Source organism: Somniosus microcephalus, chromosome 6, assembly GCF_052327205.1.
Source record: "Somniosus microcephalus isolate GS21.2 chromosome 6, FLI_Smic_1.0, whole genome shotgun sequence".
Lineage (NCBI taxonomy): Eukaryota > Metazoa > Chordata > Chondrichthyes > Squaliformes > Somniosidae > Somniosus > Somniosus microcephalus.
Window position 1 is genome coordinate 46,608,863 of NC_140992.1, and position 27,773 is coordinate 46,636,635.

At 44.8% G+C, this 27,773-nt stretch overlaps 1 long non-coding RNA gene across 1 annotated transcript; it reads left to right on the top strand.

The window, feature by feature from the left end:
* LOC147115674 (uncharacterized) lies at positions 1 to 27,616 on the top strand. The gene is made up of 3 exons (XR_015078584.1): positions 1 to 547; positions 14,420 to 14,528; positions 27,321 to 27,616. It is a non-coding gene; the product is annotated as an uncharacterized LOC147115674 (long non-coding RNA).
* Positions 27,617 to 27,773: the final 157 nt, after the last annotated feature.

The window sequence follows — 27,773 nt, forward strand, 5'->3', positions numbered from 1 at the left end:
TCCTAACAATATCATTTGTACAGTGTCTGAAATTAACCTGCTCCAGCAGAGATCTAAAAAGTGTTGGCGGCACCTCATAAACATTTTCAGCCTGTTGCTGAAACAGACATTATCACGTCTGACTGGTATCATTTACCATATGGTCAGTCATTCATGAACTATACACTAATGAGAATTTGGTTCACAGGTAATTTTCTAATGATTGTCTTGGGATAAACAAATTTATCATACTAGTTCTGCTAATGTATTCTACTAGGTTCACAGGGGAAAAGATTAATCATCTAAAAAGCAAGCTGGTGGCTTTCATTATGTCAGAGTATCCTAATATGCTCAGAGCCCAGCCAATTGTTACCATAGCAGCAGATACATTTTCTCCTTTGTGAGATAAATGGCAGCTCCCAAGCTGATTGGCTAAAATTAGATTATCCTGCTGGACCAACCATGGGGAGTTAATTTCATCAGCGGAAAAATGGTGGGAAATCCTATGGAGAGCCAACAAAGGAATTTTCATTACAGGCCAAAACATACAAGTTCACTTCTGGACCAGGTAATTTACAACAAGCTTGAATACCAACAGACCTTATTGAGTGCTGTATGACCCTGCCATGACTCTCAGACATGCGGTTTGCACACCTAAGTTCCACCCATAGCGCAGCATCTAATCTGATTTCATTGTTATGATTGAATACATTTTTGTAGATTTTGTTTGTTAGATTGTGTTGAAATTAAATGCAGGGTTTGTTTAAATGTTCATAAGATATATTTGTTAATGGCTTTCATTTAGACATGTACCCTTCTAAAATGTAAATGTATTGAAAATAAAAAAAAGATTAAAGAGAAAGTGGTAAATATATCTTTTAGTGTTAATAACTCAGACTATTAAGTTTTCTTTACAGCATTATGATTAAAGTATCAGATTGACTCAGTGGTAGCACTCTTGTCTCTGAGCCCAAAGATCATAGGTTCAAGCTCCCGTGCAGAATTCGAGTTTAAAAACTAGGATAATATTTCAGTGCAGTAGTGAGGGAGTGCTGCACTGGCAGCAGGGCTGTCTTTGGGATGAAACATCAAGATGATGCCCTGGTTGTCTGCTCAGGTAAATGATCCGATACTACTATTCAAAGAGCAGGGAGTTCTGGTGTCCTAGCCAACATGTTGCCCAAAACAGGTTATCTGGTAATTCATTTAACTAAAAGCAGAAAATGCTGGAAATACTCAGTTGGTCAGGCAGCATCTGAAGAGAGAAAAACAAAGTTACCGTTTCAGGTCGATGACCTTTAATCATTCATCATTCATTTAATTGTTTGTCAGACCCTGCCATGCTTAAATTGGCTGTTATGTTTCCCTACACAAAAACAGTGGCTACATTTCATCGCTTGTAAAGTGCTTTGGGATGTCCTGATGATGTGTTAAGGTGATGTATAAATACATATTCTTACAAAACATAGGGCAGGATGTGAAAATTGGTTTTGAAATATGCTCCATTGATCTCTTTACACCTTGCATTTATATAGCGCCAGTTACACCTTAGGTGACACTGTGACAGGAGTTTTGGGGGTAAAATTCATCTTGGGTGGTAGTGCAAAATGGGAGATGGCGAATTGGCAGCATTTTCAACTTATTGGATTGTGTTGACTTTCTTGGGTTCTCGTGATATTGCTGGTTTTGCAAAGAAATAAATCCAAAATTTCTTGATGGCGATGACTCACCTACCAATTCCAGCACGATCCACTGCACTATTTCTTCTGCTTCACTGACTTGAGGTGGCTCACCTGTTGAGCCCAGTGCTAGCCATTCACCCTCTAAGTATCTCCTAACATTTATCTGCTTCTGTAAATTCTTGTACCCTCCTCTCCAGGATCATAAACTTTCTTTCAAATTCCTCAACTGCTTATTAAGCTGATGTAGCATGGTCATTTTCCTTCTTATTTGCACACATAGGGAAAAACACAGGAAAAGTCTAATCGTAATTTGAAGGCTTTGGTCGGGGTTTGCTTCCATATTCCTTTGGTGGTCTAGTTTTTTCTTAATTCGTTTATGGGATCAGGGCGTCGCTGGCAATGCCAGCATTTATTGCCTATCCCTAGTTGCCCTTGAGAAGGTGGTGGTGAGCCGCCGCCTTGAACCGCTGTGGTCTGTGCAGAGAAGGTACTCCCACAGTGCTGTTAGGTAGGGAGTTCCAGGATTTTGACCCAGCGACGATGAAGGATCGGCGATATACTTCTAAGTCAGGATGGTGTATGACTTGGAGGGGAACTTGGAGGTGGTGGTGCTCCCATGCGCCTGCTGCCCTTGTCCTTCTAGGTGGAAGAGGTCGCGGGTATGGGAGGTGCTGCCGAAGAAACCTTGGCAAGTTGCTGCAGTGCATCTTGTGGATGGTACACACTGCAGCCACGGTACGCCGGTGGTGGAGGGAGTGAATGTTTAAGGTGGTGGATGGGGTGCCAATCAAGTGGGCTGCTTTGTCCTGGATGGTGTCGAGCTTCTTGAGTGTTGTTGGAGCTGCACTCATCCAGGCAAGTGGAGAGTATTCCATCACATTCCTTACTTGTGCCTTGTAGATGTTGGAAAGGCTTTGGGGAGTCAGGAGGTGAGACACTCGCCGCAGAATACCTAGCCTCTGACCTGCTCTTGTTGCCACAGTATTTATGTGGCTGGTCCAGTTAAGTTTCTGGTTAATGGTGACCCCCAGGATGTTGATAGTGGGGGATTCGGTGATGGTAATGCCATTGAATGTCAAGGGGAGGTGGTTAGACTCTCGCTTGTTGGAGATAGTCATTGCCTGGCACTTCTGTGGCGCGAATGTTACCTGCCACTTATCAGCCCAAGCCTGAACGTTGTCCAGGTCTTGTTGCATGCAGGCATGGACTGCTTCATTATCTGTGGAGTTGCGAATGGCGCTGAACACTGTGCAGTCATCAGCAAACATCCCCAATTCTGACCTTATGTTGGAGGGAAGGTCATTGATGAAGCAGCTGAAGATGGTTGGGCCTAGGACACTGCCCTGAGGAACTCCTGCAGCGATGTCCTGGGGCTGTGATGATTTACCTTCAACCACCACAACCATCTTCCTTTGTGCTAGGTATGACTCCAGCCAGTGGAGCGTTTTCCCCCTGATTCCCATTGACTTCAGTTTTACTAGGGCTCACTCTCACCTCACCTCTGGAATTCAGCTCCTTTGTCCATGTTTGGACCAAGGCTGTAATGAGGTCAGGTGCCAAGTGGTCTTGGCGGAACCCAAACTGGGCATCAGTGAGCAGGTTATTGGTGAGTAAGCGCCGTTTGATAGCACTGTCGATGACACCGTCCATCACATTGCTGATGATTGAGAGTAGACTGATGGGGCGGTAATTTGCCGGGTTGGATTTGTCCTGCTTTTTGTGGACAAGACATACCCGGGCAGTTTTCCACATTGTCAAATAGATGCCAGTGTTGTAGCTGTACTGAAACAGCTTGGCTAGAGGCGTGGCTAGTTCTGGAGCACAAGTCTTCAGCACGATAGCCGGGATGTTGTCGGGGCCCATAGCTTTTGCTGTATCCAATGTGCTCAGCCATTTCTTGATATCACGTGGAGTGAATTGAATTGGTTGAAGAATGCCGTCTGCAATGGTGGGGACCTCAGGAGGAGGCCGATATGGATCATCCACTTGGCACTGCTGGCTGAAGTTGGTTGCAAACGCTTCAGCCTTGTCTTCTGCACTCACGTGCTGGGCTCCACCATCATTGAGGATGGGGATATTCTTGGAGCCTCCTCCTCCCATTAGTTGCTTAATGGTCCACCACCATTCACGACTGGATGTGGCAGGACTGCAGAGCTTTGATCTGATCCGCTGATTGTGGGATTGCTTAGCCCTGTCTATAGCATGCTGCGTCCACTTTTTAGCATGCATGTACTCCTGTGTTGCAGCTTCCCCAGGTTGGCACCTCATTTTTAGGTACACCTGGTGCTGCTCCTGGCATGCTCTTCTAAACTCGATGTTGAACCAGGGTTGGTCGCATGGCTTGGTGGTAATGGTAGAGTGAGGGATATGCCAGGCCATGAGGTTACAGATTGTGGTGGAATACAATTCTGCTGTTGCTGATGGCCCAGTGCCTCATGGATGCCCAGTTTTGAGCTGCTAGATCTGTTCTGAATCTATCCCATTTAGCATGGTGGTAGGGCCACACAACACTTCGTCTCCACAGTGACTGTGCGGTGGTCATTGCTGCCAATGCTGTCATGGACAAATGCATCTGCAACAGGTAGATTGGTGAGGACGAGGTTAAGTAGGTTTTTCCCTCTTGTTGGTTCACTCACCACTTGTCGCAGGCCCAGACTGGCAGTTATGTCCTTCAGGACTCGGTCAGTAGTGGTGCTACAGAGCCACTCTTGGTGATGGACATTGAAGTCCCCCACCCAGAGTACATTCTGTGCCTTTGCTACTCTCAGTGCTTCTTCCAAGTGGTGTTCAACAATGGAGGAGTACTGATTCATCAGCTGAGGGAGGGCGGTAGGTGGTAATCAGCAGGAGGTTTCCTTGCCCATGCTTGACCTGAAGCCATGAGACTTCATGGGGTCCGGAGTCAATGTTGAGGACTCCCAGGGCCACTCCTTCCTGACTGTATACCACTGTGCCACCACCCCTGGTGGGTCTGTCCTGCCGGTGGGACAGGACATACCCAGGGATGGTGATGGAGGAGTTCGGGACATTGGCTGAAAGGTATGATTCTGTGAGTATGACTATGTCAGGCTGTTGCTTGACTAGTCTGTGGGACAGCTCTCCCAATTTTGGCACAAGTCCCCAGATGTTGGTGAGTAGGACTTTGCAGGGTTGACTGGGCTGGGTGTGCCATTGCCGTGTCCGTAGCCGGTGCCGAGGTTGATGCCGGGTGGTCCCTCCAGTTTCATTCTTATTACTTTGTTTTGTAGCGATTAGTTACAACTGAGCGACTTGCTAGGCCATTTCAGAGAGCAGTTAAAGTCAACTGTGGCAGTTCCACCGGGTGTCCCTTACTATGTATATACATAATTCCCTTTAACTTACCTTTGTATGTACATAACTTACCTGTTTAGGCCGTTGCCCCTTTAACTTACCTGTTTGGGCTGTTGCCCCTTTAAGCCACGCCCTAGCGCGCTGACGTCACACGCACCTAAACACGTTGGCCGCCGGCCTAGTTCAGCCGTCCGCTCCCTTGACGGTCACCACGGCCAGCCACAGTGCTGGGTGCCTCTCCCGCTCCCGCGACTTCGGCCGTAACGGCCAGCCTCAGTGCTGGGTGCCTCTCGCGCTCGCGACTTCGGCCGCAACGGCCAGCCTCAGTGCCGGGTAGACGCGTCGACGTATCGGCGCGGGTCACGTGACCGCCCCAAGCGTGGGCGAATGCGCTGACGTCACGACGCGGTCACGTGACGCTCGAAGCGCGGGAAAACACAGCCGAGCGTGATGACGTCATCACGCTATCCAGAGGACTGCGGACTCAGTCCTCGTGGCGTCCCCGCTGGGGAAAGACCTACTTCACAGTGCTCCTGCATCCAGCCGCCTTACCTGCTGTATTTCGTCTGTTCTTGTAAATAAACAACTTCTAGATTGTTCTCCTGAAGTCGAACTCGATTAGTTAGTAGGCATTCGTCCAATACCTGCTGAGGTTAACCCGAATTCCTACAATTGGTGACCCAACGACGTGAGTACGGGAGCTCATCAATTCCTACACTACAATTGGTGACCCCGTATCCGTGAACGATTTTCACGGAAGCAACGCGCTGCCTGAACCCTGTCTTCACAGAAGACGACCGACGAACAGCCGACGAACATCAATTCCTACATTGGCGACCCCGCCTTTTGCGAACATATTCGCAAAGGAAGCGCAGCCTGGAGGTGATCCCATTTTTCACAGACAAAACGCAGCCGGACCCCGATTTTTGTGAACAATTTTCACAAAAGAAGCACGCCATGGAAGCACCAGCCGTTCCGCTGTCGCTACCGCAATTCAGGGAGGAACAACCGCCCTTGTGCTTTGTAAAGGTAGAAGCCCTGTTCACCGAGAACATCGATGCGTCGCAGACCACGCACTTGCTTATGGTCTCCGTATTCGACTTTTCTACCGCCATGCGGGTCGTCCGCCTCTACGTCCAATGCAACAGTAAGTATAAATCTCTCCAAGCGCAGGGTACAGCATGTTCGGGCCCACAAGATCGGAGCGCGCCCTGCGGGGATACCACGAGGACTCACCCCCGCGACCCACGAGGACTCGCTCCTCACGAACCACGAGGAAGCACTCCTCGCGCACCACGAGGACCCATCCCTTGCAAACCACGAGGACCCATCCCTCGTGAAACACGAAGACTCATGCCCCGCCGACGATGCACCAGCCCGTCAGCCTGCTGGTTGTGTTACCTACCACACTTTTCGGCGAGACAAGAAGCATGCCGCCCTCCCGGCTGTTTTCTCCTATAGCAAGAACAACTACAAGTGTTGCCGCCCTCCAGGCAGAGTTTACCCCTACTGAAATTAACAACAACCTGGACCGTTGCCGCCCTTTCTCCAGTTTTCTCCTTAACAAACGCAAACATCTACTGACGCTGCAAACATCGAGGACGGGTCCAACGGGCATCTCGCGGCCGCGAGCCACGTCAAAGTTGCTGTCCTCACGGATCACTGATCAACGCAGCAACTTTTCACCCTCCGTTGTGTTATCGTCGTAGCACTATGGCACGCACCGTTCCGTGCGTTCCAGCCTCCCGAAGGTTTCGCTCACCTGTCGGCGAGTTCACCGACCTCGCCTGTCAAGTCCTTCTGGATCGCTCGTTTGGCGTTCCTGCAGAGTTCGTCAGAACAAGGACTTGTTTCAACATCAACGGAGACATCGCCTGCGTCCGCCCAACCTGCCCGTCACTCTGACAGGGCCTGCTGTTTCACACGTCTCCACGGTCCTTCGCCTGACGGATACGTTTTATTCGCCACGACGTGCGTAAGGTTCCGCTTACGACCAGCATCTTCAGACCTGGCCCGCCAAGTCGAGACAGCACGCCCGCCGAGACCACTAGCTCGTCAGACCATCTCATCTTTGGACTTTCGTTGAAGCGAATTCTGGGGGGGGCGCATGTGGCGGTTCCACCGGGTGTCCTTTACTATGTATATACATAATTCCCTTTAACTTACCTTTGTATGTACATAACTTACCTGTTTGGGCCATTGCCCCTTTAATTTACCTGTTTGGGCCGTTGCCCCTTTAAGACGCGCCCTGACGTCACGTTACGTATCACGTGACGCACCTAAACGCGTCGGCCACCGGCCTAGTTCGGCCGTCCGCTCCCTCGACGGTCGCAACGGCCAGCCACAGTGCCGGGTGCCTCTCGCGCTCGCGACTTCGGCCACAACGGCCAGCCTCAGTGCCGGGTAGACGCGTCGACGCGAGTCACGTGACCGCCCCAAGCGCGGGCGAACACACTGATGTCACGGCGCGGTCACGTGACGCCCGAAGCGCGGGAAAACACAGCCGAGCATGATGACATCATCACGCTATCCAGAGGACTGCGGACTCAGTCCCCGTGGCGTCCCCACTGGGGAAAGACCTACTTCGCAGTGCTCCTGCATCCAGCCGCCTTACCTGCTGTATTTCGTCTGTTCTTGTAAATAAACAACTTCTAGATTGTTCTCCTGAAGTCGAACTCGATTATTTAGTAGGCATTCGTCCAATACCTGCTGAGGTCAACCCGAATTCCTACACAACCACATTTCTTTGGGTCTGGAGTATCTAAACCAGATAATCTAGTGGTGAATCAGTGTCTGATGTCTGGTGGTCTACTGGTATTATGGTCTAAACTTTGGTTTTGAACTTCATGAAATTCCAGATACTGGGTTCCTAAAGTAGAAATGAAAGTCTGCATAATCCAAGACTCTCGTCCCTAGTTAGGCATCCTATGTTTGTTGGGCAAACAAGGTGTGAATATCTTGCAAAGTGTGACTCAACTTTGGGAAAAGATTTGCGAAAAAGCAATTTATTACCAATGATGAAAAGAAAATCAGCTTCTTTGAAGGAAAATAAACCAAGATGCGGGAATGGTAAGATGGAATGAATTTAGGAGTGAATCTTTATTTCCACCATTGAGACGTGGGTTTGAATCCAGTACCAATTGATAGATGAAAGTTTCCTCTGTTTGTTTTCTGTGATGGTCCTTTGTGAATTGAATTTGAACAATTCCTTGTGAACATGGGAGTATAACATAAAACTGCCCTTAATTCAGAACTAATTGGCACTAAATTGGCAACTTCATGCAGCGGCCACAGGACGGATACAGTGGAAACTGAAAAAATGCCACACTGGTGTAGTACGGCAACTTTTCTTAAGTATAAGACATCTTGTTGTGACAGAATAGAGTGAGGTTTACTTTGCTTCTAACAGTGCTACATCTGATCTGGGAGTGTTTGATACCAGCACTAGGGGGGTAATTTTTCAGGGGGGTCAGTGGGCGCGTTTGGTGGGGAAATTTTTTTTTGACAGCAGTTCGGGAACCAGCTGTCAACCCGCCGTCGCGTGACTTTCCCAGATGTCGGGTCTGTCACCGCTGAACAGACTCAACACGCAGTGGCGGGGGAGGCAATTTAGGTAATTACGACCTTGTTAAGAGCCACTTAAAAAGTATTTTGAGCTCACCTTTAAATTTTACAAGGTCGCCCACGGGGTCCACGCTGCTCAGGGATCACGTCAGGTAAGAAGGCAGGGAGTTGTATGACCATGAAATCATCTCTTTACTTGACAGCTGCAAATGTGCTATAAAAGCTCCCAGTTCACAGCTGTTCCCTTTCTAAGCTCAGAAGCTGTTGCTTACAGCAGTTGGAAGACAGATTGAGCTTTATGCAGGTTGCAAGTGTTTGGAGTAAACTCTGTATCCAGTGTCACCTCATTGGAACAACCTCTCTCACCATTGACAGGTCGCTTCTACATCTCAACTTCACCTGCCATCTATTACATCAGCATCAGTGCCCTTGAAACTATCTCACCTTGGTCCTCAGAATCCCACCACGATCAGCCCCAATACCAGCAGCACCAGGCACACCAGCAGCATCAACAACAACACCAACCTTCTCCGCCATCAACTGATGCTGCACAGGACACAGGGCATCAGCACCTGACCACATTGCTGCCCGGGAGGCCAGGGATCGCCTCACCATGACCAGATTTATTTCACTTGACGCTGTACACCCTGGCTGCCACATGATGTGCCAGGTTGGCACCACCCCACACCAAAAGCATCCCTACAATGCCCAGGCCATTCCTTTCAAACTCATCACCATTGTGGGGGGTACCGTTATGTCCCACCATTCACAGCAGCTCACTAAGCCACTTCCAAAGGTGCACACAGATCTGTCCAAGAACGCAAAGTGTTGAAAATAAAGATTTCATTGTTTGACATCACATTAACAGAAACTTCACCTGAACATTGGCTAAAACACACAAGTGGCTACCCTTGTGTGTTGTTAGTTGGTATGATTGGACTCAGATGAGGGTGAGTGTGAGGGGTAGCTAGCTAGTGAGATGGGGAAGTGATAATGTAGATAGAGAGGGATGGGTGGAGGTGCAAGGTAAGTTGGTGTGAGTAAGGATGTGCAGGAGTAGGATAGGGAAGACAGAGTGATGGGGATGTGATGAATGGCACAGCAGGGTGAGTTTGAGTGTGGCTTTGCAGTAACGTTTCGTGATCTACTGAGATCATTGAAAGGTTTGCGCCACTGCGGCCTGGTCCTCCTGATGACATTCCTGCTTGTGTCCTCCTGAGCAATGTGCAATCAGGCTGCATTGATTTCCTGCGGAGGTCTCTTCCACCCATTGGAAGGGAAGAGAACCTCCTTGCGTGCTGTGACTCCCTCCATAAACATATGGAGGGAGTCATGGGAGAGCCTGGGTACAGCTGTGCACCTCTTTGCAGTGCTTGTCAGTGTTTGCAGCACTTCAATGCTGTAGAACACTGACAGCACAACTGTCAAAATCAATTTGTGCATGGTCCCTTTAAGGAAACCGGCTGATGACGTGTCATCAAATGACCTCATCAGACCTGCTTCCTTCAATTGGCTGGCAAATGCGGTGGGCGGGCTTAACAAGCCCAATCAGGGTAAAATTATTCTACAGAGCAGGCTGGAGCCAGCAGCGAGGTCGGGACCTGCCACAACACTGGCCGCACCGAACCCATTGAGGTAGGGGAAATCGCGGCCTAGCTGTCTGAAATGGGAAAGTGTTCCATTTTCCTGCATTGACATCCCTTGCCTTGACAAGTGTCAAATTCAGTCAAACGTTTTAGAAACATGTGCAGGAAGTGCCATCAGCTGGAGGAGCTCGAGCTCCAGGTTTTGGAGCTTGAGCAGCAGCTGGCATCATTGTGGTGCATCCATGAGGCTGAGAGCTTCGTGGATAGCACGTTTCAGGAGGTGGTCACCCCGCAGATTAGGAGTGTGCAGGCAGACAAGAAATGGGTGACCACCAGACAGAAGAGGAGGACCAGGCAGGTAGTGCAGGAGTCCCCTGAGTGCATCTCGCTCTCCAACCAGTATTCGGTTCTGAGTACTGGTGAAGGCGATGGTTCCTCTGGAGAGTATAGCCAGAGCCAAGACTATGGCACCATGGGTATCTCAGCTGTACATGGGGGGGGAGGAAAAAGAGTGGAAGGGTGATAGTGGTAGGGGATTCGATAGTTAGGGGAGCAGACAGGCATTCCTATGGCCACAGACATGACTCCAGGATGGCATATTGCCTCCCTGGTGCCAGGGTCAAGGATGTCACCGAGCGGCTGCAGAACATTGAGGCGGGAGGCTGAACAGTCAGAGGTTGTGGTCCATATCGGTACCAACGACATAGGTAGAAAGAGGGATGAGGTCCTGCAGGCAGATTTCAGGGAGCTAAGAAAGATATTAAAAAGCAAGACCTCAAAGGTAGTAATCTCCGGATTACTACCGGTGCCACGTGCTAGTGAGTATAGAAATAGGAGGATAGCGCAGATAAATGTGTGGCTGGAGAGATGGTGCAGGAGGAAGGGCTTTAGATTCCTGGGGCATTGGGACCGGTTCTGGGGGAGATGGGACCTGAACAGACAGGATGGGTTGCACCTCAACAGGGCCGGAACCAATATCCTCGCTAGTGCTGCTGGGGAGGGTTTAAAGTAATTTGGCAGGGGGATGGGCACCAGGATGTAGCATTAGAAAGGAGAAATAAAGTGTTCAAAGGATTGGGAGAGGCAGAGAGCACTAAAGTAAGAAATAGTAAGGTATTAGGTGGGGTAAAACTAAGAGAGGATACAGGATGGTCTAAGATGGGTTTACAGTGTATGTATGTGAATGCACGAAGCATAATAAACAAGGTAAGTGAGCTGAAGGCACAAATAGCCACAAGGGAATATGATGTTGTGGTAATAACTGAGACCTGGCTCAAAAAAGGGCAGGATTGGGTATTAAATATTCCTGGTTATAAAATGTTCAGGAAAGATAGGGAAGGAATGATAGGAGGTGGTGTGGCAGTATTGGTTAAGGAGAATGTTACAGTGCTGGAGAAGGAGGATGTCCTGGAGGGGTCAAGGACAGAATCTATATGGCTGGAGTTAAGAAACAATAGAGGTGCCATTACACTACTAGGTGTATTCTATAGACCCACCAAATAGTGGGAAAGATATGGAGGAGCAAATTTGCAGAGAAATTACGGAGAGGGGCAAGAACTATAGAGTAGTAATAATGGGGGACTTCAACTATCCTAATGTAGACTGGGATCGTAATAGTGTTAAGGGCAGAGAAGGGGAAGAATTTCTGAAGTGTGTTCAGGAGAACTTTCTTGATCCAGCCCAACGAGGGAGGAGGCATTGCTGGATCTGGTTCTGGGGAATGAGGTAGGTCAAGCAAGTGTCAGTAGGTGAACATTTAGGGAACAGTGATCATAGTATCATAAGGTTTAGATTTGCCATGGAAAAGGACAGGGAGCAATCTAGAGTAAAAATGTTTAACTGGGGGAAGGCCAATTTCAGTGGGATGAGAACGGATCTGGCCCGGATAAATTGGAATCAAAGATTGGCAGGCAAAACTGTAATGGAACAATGGGCTGCCTTTAAAGAGGAAATAGTTCAGGTACAGTTGAGGTACATTCCCACTAGAGGGAAAGGCAGGGCAACTAAAGTCAGGGCTCCCTGGATGACAAAAGAGATAGAGAATATGATGAAGCAGAAAAAAGAGCACGTATGACAGATGTCTAGTTGCAAATACATCTGAGAATCAGGCTATATGTAGAAGGTCAGAGGAGAAGTGAAAAAGAAAATAAGAGGGACAAAGAGAGGGTATGAGAATAGAATGGCAGCCAACCTAAAAGGTAATCCAAAAGTCGTCTTTAGGCATATAAATAGTAAAAGGGTAGTAAGAGGACGGGTGGGGCCGATTAGGGACCAAAAAGGAGACTGATGCATGGAGGCAGAGGGTATGGCTGAGGTACTAAACAAGAACTTTGCATCTGTCTTCACCAAGGAAGAGGATGCTGCCATAGACATAGTAAAGCAGGAGGTAGTGGAGATACTTGATAGGATAAAAATTGATAAAGGGGAGGTATTAGAAAGGCTGGCTATACTTATAGTAGATAAATCACCAGGAGTGGATGGTATGCATCCTAGGGTGCTGAGGGAATTGAGGGAGGAAATCCTGGAGGTACTGGCCATAATATTCCAATCCTCCTTAGATATGGTGATGGTGTCAGAGGACTGGAGAATTGCAAATGTTTCACCATTGTTCAAAAAAGGGTGTAAAGATAAACCCCACAACTACAGGCCAGTCAGTTTGACCTCGGTAGTGGGGAAAATTTTAGAAACAGTAATCAGGGACAAAATTAACAGTCACTTGGACAAGTGTGAATTAATTAAGGAAAGCCAGTAAGGATTTGTTAAAGGCAAATTGTGTTTAACTAACTTGTTTGAGTTCTTTGATAAGGTAACACAGAGGGTTGATGAGTGTAATGCAACTGACGTAGTGTACATGGATTTCCAAAAGGCGTTCAACAAAGTGCCACATAATAAGCTTGCCAGCAAAGTTGAAGCCCATGGAATAAAAGGGACAGTGGCAGCATGGATACGGAATTGCTAAGTGATAGGAAACAGAGAGTTGTTTTTCGGACTGGAGGAAGGTATACAGTGGTGTTCCCCAGGGGTTGGTTCTAGGACCACTGCTTTTCTTGATATATATTAATGACTTGGATGTGGGTGTACAGGGCACAATTTCAAAATTTGCAGATGACACAAAACTTGGAGGTATAATGAACAATGAGGAGGATAGTGATAGACTTCAGGAAGACATAGACAGGCTGGTGAAATGGGCGGACACATGGCAGATGAAATTTAATGCAGAAAAGTGTGAAGTGATACATTTTGGTAGAAAGAATGAGGAGAGGACATATAAACTAAATGGTACATCCTGAAGGGGGTGCACGAACAGAGAGACCTGGGGATATGTGTGCACAAATCATTGAAGGTGACAGGGCAGGTTGAGAAAGCAGTTAAAAAGGCTTACGGGATACCGGGCTTCATAAATAGAGGTATAGAGTACAAAAGTGTGGAAATTATGATGAACCTGTATAAAACACTGGTTCGGCCCCAACTGGAGTATTGTGTCCAATTCTGGGCACCACACTTTAGGAAGGATGTGAAGGCCTTAGAGAGGGTTCAGAAAAGATTTACGAGACTGATTCCAGGGATGAGGAACTTCAGTTACGTTGCTAGACTGGAGAAGCTGGGGCTGTTCTCCTTGGAGCAGAGAAGATTGAGAGGAGATTTGATAACAGTGCTCAAAATCATGAGGGGTCTAGACAGAGTAGATAGAGGGAAACTGTTCCCATTGGCAGAAGGGTCGAGAACCAGAGGACACAGATTTAAGATGGTTGGCAAAAGAACCAAAGACAACATAAGAAAAAACTTTTTTACGCAGCGAGTGGTTAAGATCTGGAATGCACTGCCTGAAAGGGTAGTGGAGGCAGATTCAATCACAGCTTTCAAAAGGGAGTTGGATAAGTATCTGAAGGAAAGGAATTAGCAGGGCTACGGGGAAAGGGCGGGAGAGTGGGACTAGCTGAAGTGCTCTTGCAGAGAGCCGGCACAGGCTCGATGGGCTGAATGGCCTCCTTCCGTGCTGTAACCAATCTATGATTCTGTGAAAGTATATAAGAGGCATCAGGATTATATTTGTACAAAGCACATACTAGAAACCAGGAGTAACAATTTCCTCGTTTCAACTTAAGATCTATTGCATCTTATATACTGCACATAGTTTCATCAAATGGATCAGTCAATAGAGGCCATGTTTAGCATAGACTTTTCTCCAATGAGCATTTACTTGGTCTGTTCCCTGAGCAAAGATGAATTAAAAATATTGATCATTATTCAGCTCATAAAAACCTATTAACACTATTATTTGTTTCTTTTAAATAGGCTGAAGTTTCCACACTATGGTTGAAAGCAACAGCTGGTGCACTGAGTGAAATTCCAGAAAGCTCTCCACCTTTAATCTAGTACAGTGCTTCCTTATACCAACTTTACTGTAAGTCTCAGTTGCTGAGGGACAAAGGATGTTGACTGATGCATGTAATTACCTCCTCTAATATTGCTCTCAACTGTCTACCATGACTGACAAGAATAGATGAGGTTTAGCCAAAGTCTGGGAAAGCTCTCAATATAAAATCCTCCTCGTGTTTGTGAGCCTTCGCCTCCCTTTTAACATTTCTTTTGATTCGAGTAAGATGGAATACTAATTAAATAAATAAACTGCTCACCTGCTGTGAACTGCTGGTTAAGAGTAGCTCTTAACCTCCTCACTAATATTCAGTTGAATTGTTTAAATTGATATATTTGAGATGATTACACTCTTAGCACCACTGTTTGCATTTTCTCACTTTCAGTTCAATTGTTAAAGCTCTTAGGCAAATTAAGCTACATCTGTGAATTAGTACATGGCAAGCACTTTAAAAAATGCAAAGTAATTTTTTGATAGACAGTAAAATGTCATTGCAAACAATTTTTGGAACAATAATTAGAAAATACTTAGGTGTAGAATATAACTCTAAAGGCCTCGCTGGAGTTATTATATATCAATGTCATTTACGCATTTTCCCACTGTTCCACAGAAAATGACTTTTTATTTCAAAGGACATTAAAAGTGATTGTCATAAACTGTGACATCGTTATCACAAATGCTTAGAGTGTATATTAGTTTGATTATTATCTGGCATTCTTTTTCTATTTATTTTTAGCATTTGTATAGGTAAGGTTGCAGTAGTAATTAGCCATATCAAGGTATCAGACTGTTCAGAGCTACAATATCAGTTATCAAGTCTTTTATAATAATATCATTTATCATGATATTAATTTCCCCTCTTCATTGTCAGCTCTGCAGTTAATTCTAGTACATGAAATTATAGCCGATGAGAGTGGTTTGCTTTCTTCTCTTGCTGTCAGGTGGGACATACTATTTCGTTTTCGTGCAGTATTTCCCCTTAATCCTATCTTGATCCCACTTTACAATAGGCCTATCCATAAATAACACATATATTGCTTTATAATACCATATTCATTGAATATAGAATGTCTCTTAGGATTTAGCACAAAGGTTTTTTGTAAATTTAATGGCATCAAAGTAGAAAAATCATGTATATTCCGTAGTGGCAGTCACTAGGGCCAGTAATAACCTTTGAATTGAATAGATGATTAACTTTGGCACTCAGTAGAACTTAAATGGCATGGTAGTTAGAAGCCTAGTTTTCACGTAAAGGTGGTTTAATCAGGCAGAGTCTATCATAGTTTGAGTTCCTTGCTATTTTCTGACATAAGCTACTTTTATTAAGAAGTCCAAACCAACTTCTTAAGCTTTATTTTAGTATACAGGAACTCAGATGCTAAATGGTTAAAACAAACAACCATCATCTTTTTGTGAGAAAATTGCAAATACTTGAGGACAAATGACATTTAGAACTTGTTAGATTTTTGACCAAAAAATAGTATGGTTCTACTCAGTAAATCTTTAGATTGTAGGTTTCATGACTCTTGCACTAAACAGCCAAACATTTAACACATTCATATAGCATTCGCCTGCCTGGTACTTAAGGGAGGGGTTAACCTGTTTATTTTATTTTAAACAGATTATTAATATCTGAGAAACACATTCAGTATTCACCCACTAATATTGTCAACAGTGTTTGCTAGCTTTGTAACTGCAATAAGACGTTAAGACTTATAACACAAAGGCCAAAATACTTCAGTCCTTTACTCTATGGGTAAGTGGAAAGTTATGATCCTTACAGTGCTTGCTATATTAGTTGTTCTAACTAAATAAAAGGCACCAATCACAGCATTATTTGTGGCGTTGCTGTTTATTCAGTAGTGTAAGGGTTAATGGATTGAACTGAGGTGTTGTTCTCATCGTGACATGTGGTAGAAACTCTCCTTTCCTGGACAAACAACAGTTTTATCTATAAAGTTGCTAAAATTTATTATATTTATTATTAATTTGTTACATTTAGAGGTGAAACTAAAACTTATTTACTTGTTGCTCATGAAACAGATACAAATTTGTACAATTTAGTGATTCTTAATTCATGATTGGAATCAAAAAACCACATTTCTTAGTTTTGATAACCAATAACAAAACAGACAGTAACAGTTGCCTTTGTGTTCTGTTTTATGGGGCAATTGCACATCAGGCTTTGCCATATGCTCAACAAATACGGATCCATATTAAATCAGGCCTAAGGCAAACCAAATTAATTTTTAATGTCAGTTATGGAAAGTATTTTGCATAAAAGTGGAAAGATACATTATTTATGTTTTGTTTTTGTAGTAGGTGAGAGGACACTTTTAATAACAATGAGAGTTTATTTTAAGTGTAACCACTACAACAATAACTTTCATTTATATAGCGCTTTTAATGTAGTAAAACGACCCAAGGCTCTTTACAGGAGCATAATTGACAAAAAATTGACACAGAGCCAAAGAAGGAGACATTAGGACTGGTGACCAAACGCTTGGTCAAAAAGGTAGGTTTTAAAGAGTGTCTTAAAGGAGGAGAGCGAGGTGGACAGGTGAAGAGGTTTGGGGAGGGAATTCCAGAGCTTCGGGCCTAGACTACTGAAGGCACGGCCGCCAATGGTGGGGCGAAGGAAGTGGGGGATGCACAAGAACCTAGAATTAGAGGAACACAGAGTTCTCGGAGGGTTGTAGCAATAGAGAAGGTTACAGATATAGGAAGGGGCGAGGCCATGGAGGAATTTCAACACAAGGATAAGAATTTTTAAATCATATGTGACAATGTAGGTCAACAAGCACAGGGGTGATAGATTAATGGGACTTGGTGCGATTTAGGATACAGGCTACAGAGTTTTGGACGAGCTCAAGTTTATGGACGGTGGAAGATGGGAGGCCAGCCAGGAGTGCGTTGGAATAGTTGAGTCTCGAGGTAACAAACACCACTGGTCTACATTTCAGTCTTTTTGAACCTTATTAATGAAAATTGAAGAACTTGCATTTATATAGCACCTTCCACATCCTCACAACATCCCAAAGTGCTTCATATCCAATTTATTCATTTTAAAGTGTAATTATTATTGTTATGTAGGCATACATGGCAGCCAATATGCTCACAAGGTGATCCTATAAACAGAAAATTAGATAAATCTGTTTTGATGATGTTGGTTGAGGGATAAATATTGGCCAGGACATCAAGAGAACTCTTCTCCAATTAGTGCCATAGGATCTTTTACGTACATCTGAACAGGCAAATGTGGCCTTAGTTTAAAGATGGCACCTCCAGCCACATAGCACTGTCTCCATACGGTACTGATATAAATCTAGATTATGTGCTTAAATCCTGGAATGGTGCTCAAACCTGTGTCCTTCTTACTCAAAGGCTAGAGTCCTATTACTGAGCTGACAGATAGATTTTAAAGGTGGCTTAGTGGCACGCCTTATTGATATACCAACATGCCACCTTATGGAGTCCTTACACATAGGTTCACGCCCAAGAGTACCCCACATTGTAATCTTCTTTGTGACTGCACTATCAAGTGTGACATATTGAGTGGACGCTAGGTGTTTCCAATAGGAGCGGAGGGAAAATTAGTGCCCAGAAATACCCTGTGTTACTTTATAGTATTTATAATTTTGGCCTATTACAAATGACCATCGGCAAAGGCTTTGGAGCACATCACTTTCATGGGGCGGGAGTGGTGTATATCATGGGAGCAGGAATGGAACTTTGGCCTAGAAATTCAGTTGGCGCCGCGCCAGGGCTTTAGCGCCGGAAAGTTAGCGCCGGCGCTAAGTCCCCCTGCGCGCGCCAAAAATTCAGTAGCGCCGCGCCCAAACGGCTGCTGGCGCTACTGAAGGGTGTTTGCGCCTGAAAACTGGCGCTATGCGCCGCATTGCGGCGCTATTCCGGCGCTGCGGCGCCCGATGCGGTGCGGCAGGCTCGGGAAGTGCAGGCCTCCTCCTTCAGTTAAGGAGGAGCTGCCTGCACCCGCCCGCTGGCCGGTAAAATCGCCACAAAAATGAGCCCGGCACCTCGGGGAAGTGCCGGGCTCGCAGCCGAGAAGCATCTGTTCCGCGGGGGGGGGGTGGGGGAGTCCGGGGAGGGAGGTGCAGGCAGGCGGCCGGCGGGAAAGCGGCCGGCCGCCGCTCCACCTTTATGCGCCGGCGCAAAGTCGTGTAAGACTCTGTTGCCAGAGTCTTAGTTGCGGCTGCCACGGGCGAGGCGGCCGCAACTGAATTTCGGCGCTGGGGCCCGTCGGCATGGCAACCGGGACGCTGCGCACACCGATGACGTCATCGGTGCCGGCGCAGCGCTACCGGTCTACCGCCGATTCCAGGGCCCCAGGGAATTTTTAAACTGGCCATAACTCCGGCGCTAGGCCCTCCAGCGCCCCAAATGGGGCGCTAGGCCTACTGAATTTCTAGGCCTTTGAATGTTAAAATGTTATTATGAGAGGTTGTACGCTGGGTTTGAAAAAAATAAGGTTTTACTATATACGCTGCAGTAACAAGTAGAATCCATGTTTTAATTTTACTTCTAGAAAGACTTGGACAACACACACATGTATGTTTTTAAACATATAAAATAAAGTTTAGAATTAATTTCATTCTGAACTAAATACCATCTACTAAATCTTTAACCAAGTTCCATTCTCAGCCTATGATGATTTTTTTAATGAAATCTCAAAATTTGATGAAAATATGCCTTGAATTAAATATTCCTGTACTTGAACCAGGAGTGCAAATCCTTGTTAACAGTTGATTATTTGCTAATATTACTGGATGAATTTGGGATTTAGGGTGTCAGTCTAACTGATTTATAATCCATTAACCTTGTTAGTCTATCTCAATTTGCAATCTGACAAATGTAATTAGATTACTGAGACAACACTGTGGTATGATATATTGCAATTTGTGTCAAATGGAGACTTTTCCTTAAAATCAGAGCTCAGGAATGCACTGAAGCTTGTAATGATTAATTCTGCCAAATACTGTAAAATCTGGATTATAAATTACTAATTGCTCTCCTATTTCTGTGGTTATTGTAAATTTTGACAAAGTAATAGCTAGAAACCACAAATGGATATGAAAGCATGATTTACATATTGGATTTTTCTAGTGCATGTAAGTTCTAGGGCAGTACATTTTTAATACTCTCCTGTTGTATTTTTCTCAACACCACTCAACCTCCTTCAGCCATCAGGATTGTCCAGACTATGACTGTTTTCACTACTGTTGTCCTCCCTGCAGCAATAGCAGCCGCCAGGATCAAAATGTGATTCTGGGTAAGGGGTTTGTTTCCATGTAAACCTCCATCTAGTAGTTCTGGCAAGAAGTGATGACCCCCACCTACCCACCCCTATGAAACTAGTGCTTTGGAGTGAAAGGCAGCTCAGGGATTTGGACCTATGACCTTCTGGTTGATAGCAAAGGCTCTAGTGTGTGTACTGCTGGGCAGACTTAGGAGAGGTTTAAAGGGGTTAACGGGGTTTTCTGGCTTTGATGAGCGATTGATGAGACACTAAAATAGAAATGCATTTTTTTCTCAGCACTCAGAGTATCTAAGCTCTAAAACAAAGAAATATTGGCAGGGTTTGGAAGAATCTTCCAGGTGGGTGTAGTTAGTGTGGCGACATTCTTTAACTGTTTGGATTAATGAACACTGAGGAATCCTCTCTGCTGGCTGTTGTTAAGCACCTTGCAACTGATGGGTAATGTGCAATGGATTGTCTTAATCTTTCTTTTTTTCAAAGAAATAGAATAAGCCAGACTAAAATGTCAGACACTATCAATCAAACACTAATCAGTTAAAAAGAACCTGACACTAAGTTTATATCTAATTACTTTTCCAGTATGTTTCTAATTGATACTACCAAATAATTCCATTTTTTTTTTAAGGACAATCTCAGCTACTGACAGCTGCTAGTCAGAAGGGCTACAGCCATTGTTTTTCGTGTCCTCCTTTTGTTTGCTGCCACCATCTTGTGGAATAGAAGAGAATAAACACTGAGGTTAATTCTCATTTCCTCTGAGTTCAGACAGGAAATGATTGTTGCCCTGGAGCTAGATTGGATTGATAATCGCGGAGAAGGAGAGAGGGAGGAAGCAAACCTGCGAGTCACACAGATAAACACCTGCACCTATGAACACCTCAGACCACACAGAGAGAACCAAATCCTTGTTTCCTTTAATTTAATATTTGCTAGTCATTATTTGATGGAAAACAAATTAAGGGTAAAACCAATTCTCATTTTGAGCTTTGCTTGAATGATAGTGATGCAACAACATAGTCAGCATTCAGTAGCTTAGCTTAATGTGTGAGTTTAGACTGTGTGTGTGCCAGCAGACTGTTTGATAGTGAGGATAGCACAACTGAGCCCAAGCCTATCCTCAGATGATATCCACATGTACACATGAGGAGGTGTGCTAGCTATCAGGCTCCGTCATACACTGTGTTTATCAATTGACCCAAGACACGGAGGAAAGTGCAGCCCAGGAGAGTAGAGGCATAGGTGATGGCCTTGCTCTCCCACCAGCTCAGTTGGTAAAGGCAATGATAATATGAGTAAAAACTTGTGTAATGCTAGTAAAAGGCAGTAGGGCAATTCACCTGTGTTTATTGCAGGTCTAAGGATTTTTACCCATCCAAAATGGATTAATGAGCTTTGGCAAAATGCTGTGCTGATTTTTCTTGTTAAAATCATTAATTATGAATTGTGCAGAATTACAGAGGCTAATCAAAAATGAGTATTTAACTCCACTTCAGTCCCAGCATTAGTGAACTTAATGAAGGGGAGGTTTTTGGAGAATCACTGCAGTGAGAGAAATGAGTTATACAGAGGAACTGTCTATCAGAGAGTATGGGTGTGGTGGCCATTGCCCAGGAGAGCAGAGGCATAGGAGCAATGGGTTTTATGCCAATCAATGAGTCTATTGCAACAGAGTTTAGCTGAGTATTATGGAGGAACCGTGCATGAGTAGGCTTAGGCTTTGTATGGAGTGAGTTATGCCATCTGTTCCATGATGTTCTGAAGGGACAGTCAACCATAAACACTGCATTGCCAATGGCATAAAAATTCCCATAGCACTATTTCGAAGAAGAGCAGGGGAGTTCTCCCCAGCGTCCTGCCCAATATTTATCCCTCAACCAACATCACGAAAACAGATTATCTGGTCATTGTCACATTGCTGTTTGTGGGAGTTTGCTCTGCTGTCACTTTCTCTCATTGTTGAATACAAACTTGGTTTCTGAGAGACCCAGTTATGGGGTGTTTATTAGTGTTCGTCCCTAAAGAAGCTACGTATAAACTTAAAAACTACTAAAATGCAGTTTCTAAAAACATTTCTGGGGTATGCTGTCTCATGTCAAGGTTTCTGTTCTTCAATGCTGGTTGTCGCTATATTTTTAAGATAAGGTGGATGTTCCCTGGTGTAAATGGCCATGTAGTGGCTTTATTTAACAATCCCTGTTACTGTACTTGCCAAAGTTTGGAAATATAATAAGGAGTGGGTTTGGAATGCAGATGCATTTTATGTAATTAAAAAATATACCCCCAGAATTACAGAAGGCGCCAAAATGCCAAATCAAGTAACAAAAATTAAAAATTGTTTGGTGGGTGGGGGAGGATGACCCCCCATAGAATATAAAACCCTGATGAGCCTGCATCAGTGCCTCGCATCTCCTTTTCTGTAGTTACCGGGGGACTTATTGTTTCAATAGCCTTCTTTGTAAATCAGACCAACTAAGGTCTGTGTCCTTGTACAACTCAGGAAGGCAATCCAGAATGCTGGACCTGTGGCCTAACTCACCTGTTTTTTTTAGCAACCACCACCACTAGAAATAATGAACTTGCATTATATAGTGCCTTTTATGACCGCAGGATGTCCCAAAGTACGTTTGAAGTGTAGTGACCGTTGTAATGTAAGGAAATGCAAACAGCCAATTGGAACACAGCAATGAAATAAAGAAACAGATAAACTGTTTCAGTGGTATTGGCTGAGGGATAACTGTTGACCAGGATACCTGGAAACCTCCCCATTCTTCTTTGAATAGTGCGGTGAGATCCTTTACAACCTCCTGAGAGGACAGATGAAGCCTTGGTTTAATGTCTCATTTCAAAGATGGCACCTCCGACACTACAGTACTCCTTCACCACTACGCTGAAGTGATAGCCTAGATTATGTGCTCAAGTCTCTGGAGTGGGGTTTGAATCCATGGACTTCTGACTCAGAGGTGGGAGTGCTACCACTGAGCCAAGACTGACACCTGCATTGTCATTACCACTGATCTGTTTAGGTTTTGTATTGTTATTACACAGACGGATGGATTTGGACATTGATATAATGTATCATGAATATCATAGAATATGTGATTTATACCAGTAGTTCTGTGCGCTCCTCCAATTTCCACAGTCTCAATGTCTTCCAAGCTCTTCCCTGCTGAATAAAATAGATTTTTGCTTCCTCCTAAGTGGTTAGTTTCTTCTCAAACACTTGTTCCACACTATGGGCTGGATTTTCATTAAGCTGTTGGGAAGGAGGCGGGACTACAACTTTCGGGTTTTAGTCCCGCCTCCATCGACGTCTGGCCAATCGGCGCGATTTTCCCCTGATTGACCTTGTTGAGCCTGTCCAGCGGGCTCAGCAGGCCAATTAAAGGCCACCCGGCAACAGGTGACATCACAGACTGAAATTTCATCTGTCAAGAGTTTTTGACAGATGAAATATCAGTGTTTCACAGCTGTTTGAAGCTGTCAAACACTGACAGTCTTACTTCTAACCAAAGCTGCAGGCTGCCACTTTTGACAGATCGCAGCCATTCAGCTTTCAGTTCTGGCTGAGTGATGGACTCCCGAAGCCTAGAGGAAGAAAGGCTGTTAAGGTAAGTACAGGTAAGTAAAACTTCTTTACACACTTTAGACACACCAAACACACTTACCTTTGCACTCATGCACCCATCACTCACCTGAACACCGACATCGCGACCCCTCCAAGTCCTTCAACCCGACGGCCCACCTACTCTAACCTGGCGTGGTTTGGAGCCGTCAGGAAACCCACACGACACCCCTCAAAATAGGGATTAGGCTTAAAACTGCCTGTTAACTATCTGTTAACAGGCAGTTAATTGGCACTAATCCCCTCCCGCCTCGGGCCGGCAGGTCCCAGTGCGGGGCGGGTACCCATCTCCCTTGAAACTTACATGGAGGCGGGTTTTGGGCGGGATGGTGTCGGGACCCCCGAATTCAGGATTTTTGCCCCCCGCACGCCTGAAAGCCCGCCTCATGGCACACTGACAGTCTGGCCCTATGCCTCCAGTTTTGTGCAAGTGTTTGCCCTTAAACATAAGAACAGGGGTGATTGAAACAGGTTGACTTGGCCCATGGAAATTCTTTCCTGAAGCATATTTTCTTTCCCATCATAGCATATATAATGTAACTTGCAGAATTTTGCTATTTTCATGTCTTCTACATTATCTGCTATAACCTACAATGCACTGGGCTGGATTTTACTTACCGAGACGAGTTGGGGGTGGGACTGCTGCCTTCCAGGTTCTAGTCCCATTCCCAGCGATGTCCGATGCACAGATGCTATTTTCCCTTGATTGGCCTTGTTAAGCTCGCCCTGTGGGCTTTCTGGCCAATTAAGGGAAAGCCGGTGTCAGATGATGTCAGTTGATGATGCTTCATCTGCCAGTTTTCTTAAAGGGACATGAACCATTTGTTTTTGACAGATGATTTGACAGTGTTTGATAGCATTGAGGTGCTGCCAAACACTGACAATCACTGTACAAAGGTGAGCCCTTGCACCCAGGCTCTCCAATGACTCTCTCCTTAGGATAAAACAGATGGCAGCTGCAGGTGAGGGTACAGAAGTGATCTGTCACTTCTCCCAATGAGATGAGGCCACACAAACGCTTCAAAGCTTGTCACCTACAGAAAAATCTAAACACATTAAAAATGACTTTCCCAACATTTCCTTTCCTGTGATACTCACCAGTGTCCTATTGCATTCTTCACACCACTCCTGCAGCTGTCATCTATACACAAACATTACAACAGACCCACAGCATGCCTCACTTACCCTGGCGGGGTTCCCCGACGTCGGGAAACCCGCAGCAGAAGTCGCAAAATGGGAAAAAGCCTCTTAACTGCCTGTTAACTACCTGTTAACAGGCAGTTAAGTGGCTATAATCCTCTTCCTGTCGCTAGGAGTTGGGTCCCTGCACAAATCAGGGACCCGACTCCCAGGAAGATTGGTTGGAGGTGGGTTGGGAGCGGGTTCGGGACCCACTCCCATTCTTTTTGATTTTCCCAGCAGTCCCACCTCCAACCCTGCCTCATCAGGGCTGGTAAAATCCAGCCCACTGTGTCAGTTTAAATTTTTTTAGATACATTTGAACTATTATTAGTAATAGTCACACTTTACTTTTGTCCTCTTTAAGGTGTTCAACTTATTTCGGACCTTCGGTCAGATCTTCTGAATAATTATTCCTTTCAGCAAAAACTGCCACACTTGTGGCTCCTTAGCATATTTTGGAACTGTTCGACTCCTCCCCTCCAAAAAGTCCATGACAGACGTTACCAGTATGTATAGGGTCATTTGACCGTTTCTAAATTGTTGTTGCGCCAGTATCCACAAATATTGTGTGCTCCACAGCTGTAGAAATGGGGGGGAGGTAAATTTCACCTTCACCACTTGGGCAGTAAACTAGTGGAGCAGATTGATGCCCATTATAATGGAAGTGAAAATGGGGCCAGTTCTATAACTGGCGTCGATCTGCTCCACCAGTTTACTGCCCAAGCGGTGAGGGTGAAAATTACCCCATTAACTTACTGACATTTATATCAATTAACTGGTTTGTCACCCGCTTGACAAGTGTTAAAGAGTTATTATTAAAGATACTCATTACATTGAAATTAGCTGCTAGCTTTTCAGGGTCTGGGTTAAAATTGCATTCTTCGGAAGCCTGTGATTCAAAACTGTATGTTGCGATGACTTTTGTGAGTGGTATAAGCATCTCACAGGCAGAGTGTTTTGCTTCATGGGATGAAAACCTGACCAAAGTGCAATTTTGGATTCTATTGGCCGTCACAATGTTGTTTGTGAATCTTGTAAAGGTGTCTTTGGTCTGGACCTTCCTGGCCATAGGAAAGTGTTATGAGCTGAGAGGAGAAAATTGAAACCCAAAACAGGAAAAGGAATCAAAAATAACAAGACACGATGGAGGTAATTTTAACTGGAACGTCGGATATTGGACCGGCTACTTCTCCCGATTTTCCTTTCCATTGTCTTTAATAGAAAGGAAATTGCGGAAAGGTGTATACCGAGCGGCGAGTCTGATATCCCCCATTTTATGTTATCGCCAAAAGTTAAAATGAATCTGGCTCGTTTGTAAGGGATATTTTTTCATAATTTTTACAAAAGTGAGTAATGTAAAGCATTACTTAATATACTTAAAAAAAATACAAAAATACTTACATAAGAACATGCAGAACAACGGGTTTTTTTTCTTGACAGCTTGAGCTTCTCCAAAGAGGAATTAACCATGGTACAGAGAGTGTAATTATAATTGAAGTGCTGTAATCTTTCCATGGCAATTTATTCTGCACCAGGCTTTCTTAAAACTAGTATTTATTTTTCCTTTTACATCGTTCTTCATATGCCTGGCACCCTCCCCTAATAAGAAGCGTGGGGAGGACATTACAGCCTTCTGGATACCTTTGGGATTAGGCTTAGATTATATTTTCTGTTGTCTCCATAATCTACTGATCGAGCTGAGAGCTGTTGTTCAAAGTGAGCACCAATGCATTTGGTGGGTTGAGTGTTAGGTCTCAGTTGTGAATTAACAACAACAACTTGCATTTATATAGCACCTTTAATATAGAAAAATGCCCCAAGATGCTTCACAGAAGTGTTATCAAATAAAATTTGACACTTAGCTGCAAAAGGAGATATTAGGACAGGAAGCGTCTTAAAGGAGCAGAGAGGGGTAGAGGAGCGGAGAGGCTTAGGGAGGGAATTTCAGAGCCCAGGACCCAGGCAGGTGAAGGCATGGTCACCAAAGGTGGAGCGATTAAAATCAGGGATGCGCAAGAGTTGAAAGATCGCAGACATCTTGGAGGGTTGTAGGGCTGGAGGAGATTACAGAGCTAAGCAGGGCCTAGTGCCTGACAGGTGGTGGAGGCAGACTCAATCACGGCTTTCAAAAGGGAGTTGGATAAGTACCTGAAGGAAAAAAGTTTGCAGGGCTACGGGGAAAGGGCGAGGGAGTGGGACTAGCTGAAGTGCTCTTGCAGAGAGCTGGTGCAGGCTCGACAGGCCAAATGGCCGCCTTCTGTGCTGTAACCATTCTATGATTCTAGTGTCATTATCCAGAAAGAGCATAAGGAAATGCTAACAATGGATGAGTATCGTTGTCCCAGTTATATACACTCAGCATGACTTTTAGCTAAATCATTTGTTGATGTCAAAACACTGAGTTTATCTTGGAGGAAAGCAACACTGAAGTCGATCTGATTTACTGGGGAGCCAATTTGAGTTCTGCAACTCAGGTCAAATTGTGGGCAATTTCAGAGTTGATCCAACCTTTGATGTGTGGTTTAACCAGGGTACTAATTTTCAGAACTCAAACTTTTCAGTGTGGAATCAAAATGTACGTGATTCAGTACATTTTAATAATACAATGACGTCCTTAGAGATTTTAGTTTTGTTTAATGAGAACAGACTTGTAATTGCAGATGGAAAGCAGTGATATGGATAGATAATCTAATCTATGATTGCATCTCTTCCTTCCTCCCCCCCCCTTCTCATGCAGGTGTCTGGTCCAACCTGTTGGATGAGTCTGTTTGCACAAGACATCACAGATGAGGGTCTTACCCATTCACGGCTGATTGCACATAGAGCGGAACACAGGTTACCACGTCAACTGCTGAGACACGCAGGTGTGAGCAATCAGTGCAGATCAGCACTAATCCATCAGATACTGGAATACTTTGAGCAGAGGCAGGCTCAGCTGCATACCTTCAGATGAATGAACTGCATCAGACCTGGCTATAGGCAGCCCCCTCTCTGTTTCTCTAAATATATATTAAAGCTAATCGGTGAACGTAACATGTATTTTGATCTGAGAAATTATTAAGCCACTCTGTGCTCTATAACAAAATTATTTGGAAAATAAATGATTAAAATTCCCTCCTAGTAAATGAGGAGATCCGTATGGATTCATTTCGAGGTATATGAGACTTATGTTTTTTGAAAGCACAAAATT